Raw genomic sequence first — 3599 nt, 5'->3', positions numbered from 1 at the left:
GTTCATGTGAACCATGGCCAAAACGGTAAGCGTACGAGGATTGTCAGGATTCATCCGTTGTTGTCGTTGTCGTCGTTGCAGAACTCTTCCTCTTCGACAATTTCTCTCGATAATCCGAATGCATGAAGCTGAGGGATGACGTAATCGGTTTCGGTACCGTTGTCGATACAATCGAGCGGCCGCGCGATATGGACCTCGGCATTCTCCCAAAACCAATAGAATATCCGCAACTTCATTTGGGGAATAAACCATGATACGCGAAATCACCAAAAAATAATCTGAACTCAATAATGACACGATTCGTACTAACTAAGAAACAATAAACACTAAGGTACACCAGATAGCTCTGGTTTTTACACTTTGGTGTTTAGTGGTTCTTATTTAAAGGCCACTTTCTGTTTATCGTGTCTGAATTTGGAATATCGTTGACAACTTCCATTTTTAGTATTTTTGAGCTCAGAAAGCATAAAAAACACATTATGTGTGACATCATTAGATTCATCTCATCGAGTACAACAACTTTTGTTACAAGAAACACACGGGGCAAGGAAATTCGTTGAGACAGGGAATAAAAAATGGGGCACTCACGGGGAATGGTGTCCTTAAAATTCTCTCCGCTTTTCTCGGGGTCTCTCCTCCTTCCTTCCTTCTCTCTCTCTCCGCTCTCTCCGTGTATCCTCTCCACAATAGTTCTCCTCACGATCTTTCCAATAGTTCCTCTCACACACGAAAATCCGCCACAATATCCTTCGCTCCTTTCTCACTAGATTTTCACTCCTTTTCTCTTTCACACTCCAGTTCCTTTTCTCACACTTTGTCTCTTCACACTTTTTCAAGGTCTTTTCGCAGTTCTCTTCGGGGTAACTCTTCACAGGATCATTTCGGGGCAACTCTCTTACTTTATGGAGCTCTTACTTTATGGACTCGTGGGGCAGTTGTGGCACGAGTGATTTCTTCCAATCATCCTCACCTCTTCCTTCCTGATTTTTTGGGGGGGTCATCGGGTGTCCTTCTTTTTCTCATTTAGGGCCTCGCTCGAGGGATGTCTCTTTCCTCCGGGGTCACGCGGGGTCCTTTTTCATGATGTTGATGCGTGAGTGCCAGGGGGAAGGAAAACGGGGACGGGGGTTAGGAGTATCTGAGGATGGGTTGCCCAACGGTGGCAAAAAAGATTACTTAAACTTGACTTAACCTATCAAAGTAACGTGTATTAATTAGGTGGCGGGGGAGGGGGGGGGGGCGCAAATTCTGCCTCGTCACAGAGTCCCGGGGGTAGTGCATACATGGGGTTTACACAACCCCCTGTTAAACGATACCAAACCATTACATTCATTCCATTATTATTACTATTATCATGTATGTAGTCATTTATTATTATTGTTATTATCTTTTTTTCATTTTTTTATTTATATTTTTTTATTTTTATTGCTTTTGCTTTTCTTGGTCTTCTCGCTGACTTCACGAATGAGGAGCTGGAAGGAAGGCTATTCAATTATTTCACAATCTTCTCAATTCAAACCCATCGGTAACCTTTATTTTTATCTCCCATTACCAACGTTTTTTTTTTCTTTCTTTCTTTCGCGGCAGCGGGTCCGACCAATCATCGAAACCGATTCCAGGTGCTGATATTTTCATCCTCTCGGGGTGGTAAATGTTCAGGGGCATGAGGGGTGGGATATGGTTTAGGACAGGGGGACGGTAAATGTTCATGGGACGGGCGGAGGAGTTCTGCGGAAGGTTAAAGGGGCATGGAATTTTCAGAGTCATGAGGGGTGGGATATGGTTCAGGGCGGAGTGGTTGTAAGTTGGTCTCTTGAAGGGTTGAGAGTAGGGGGTATCTTGTAAGTCAAAGGGGCATCGGATTTTTAGGGACATGAGTGGTGGGATTTGATTTGTCAGGGTTGGGTTCTCGTTGCTCATTTCTTCCCTTTACCTAACTATTTTCCTTGATCTTCCATTTTTCGTGCTTGCTGGTTGTGGAGCTGATGGTCCGAACCGTTTAAACAAAACTCTACTTTTAACCTTTTCTTCCTGTTCTTCTATTAACCTACTTTCTTCAGTTTCTCTGTTTTCTCCTATTGCTCTATTCTTTATGATTTTTTCCTGTGTTTCTGTTAACCTACTTCCGACAATTTTTCCATTTTTCATTTCTACGCTATTGTCTTTAATTTTTTCATTTTCCATCAACTCATTTTTTATACAACTGAGGTTTTCAGGGCTCGTGGGGGTAGGGGGCGGTTGGGGTTCCAGGGAAGTTTGGTTGTATTTTACTGGGGGGTGGGGGGTCTGGGGCAGTTTGGGGAGGCCTGGCTATCGTTGGGTAATGTGGGATTGACGGTCGATGTCGGTCCCGGGGGAATTTGGAGATATTTTTGTAAAGGGGGGTTGGGGGTCTTGATGGGTTCAGAAGGAATCTGGGAATTACTTGGTAATGTGGGCTTAACGGTTGATGCCGTTCCCGGGGGAATTGGGTTGTAGTTTACTGGAGGAGGTTTGAGGGTCTGGATAAGTTCAGGGGGGATCTGGGAATGGGCTGGTAGAGGGTGTTGGGGGTTCAGGTGAGGGGGTCGGGTCGAGGGGAGAACTGGTAGGGTGAGCAACTCGATCCGAACTGTGGGGTGAAAACTAATTGGCTTATTTTGAGTTTTTTCTGACTCAGGGGTATGCCTGGCAGTGAAACTTTCAATTAAACAGCTATCTTTAGGTGATGAATTTTCCCAAAATTGAGGTGGAAAATTAAACATCGAAAAACCCCCCATCGAGAAGGGGGTCGGGTACCAATGCTAATCCTGCAATAAGCCTGACTCTTATTAAACTTCTTTCAACTACTGGCAATTTTATTTCCTGTAAAATTACCTAAATTACTCAAAAAAAAATAACTGGAATGTATTTTGTGGGGGGCTATCGCCAATTATTCCGGCCCTGGGAATTTTTCGGCAGACAAAATAAATTCGCGAAATATAATATCACAGACAAAAGAAGATAAATTTTCAGAGATAGTCGACTACAAGAGATAAATACCACAAAAATATTGAAAGAAATCAGTCCTGGAATGCGGCGAATTTAATGCGCAACGGCAAGCCTCGGGACCGTAACAATAGAAAAGGGGTGGAATCAAAACAAAATACGCGTGCCGTATACAGTAGTCAGCCCCACGTCGGGCGCCAATTGTGACCTTGGCCGGGGAATTAAAATATAATAATTCCCGGCGAAGGCACGATATTAGGGAATTAACAATATTCTGAAAAAATTAAGGAAATGTACTATGACTTACGGAAGGACCTGTAATAATAAGAGGGAGGGGAGTTCTCAATCATTACTCGGGGGGATTTATAAATTGACTCTGTAGTCTGATCTCATTACAACATATTAACATAACAAATAATCCGGGCCTTTTGACTACTAACTAACTAATTAACTCAAGGGTGGGGGTAAGGCCAACTCACTTACGGCTACGCGAAATATGATATAATAAAAGGAAAGGGTTACTCTAACGCTGGAAAACAGGGGGAGAAGTGAGGGGGGCCAACTGTAAAAGTAATAATTAATAGGGGACTTGAATTACAAAGAAAATTAATTTACTGGAGGCTTACCGGGGG

The sequence above is a fragment of the Fopius arisanus genome, unplaced genomic scaffold (assembly GCF_000806365.1).
Source record: "Fopius arisanus strain USDA-PBARC FA_bdor unplaced genomic scaffold, ASM80636v1 scaffold00030, whole genome shotgun sequence".
In the NCBI taxonomy this organism is placed as follows: domain Eukaryota; kingdom Metazoa; phylum Arthropoda; class Insecta; order Hymenoptera; family Braconidae; genus Fopius; species Fopius arisanus.
The sequence above is the reverse complement of the archived record's forward strand: the minus strand, read 5'-3'. Positions refer to the sequence as shown.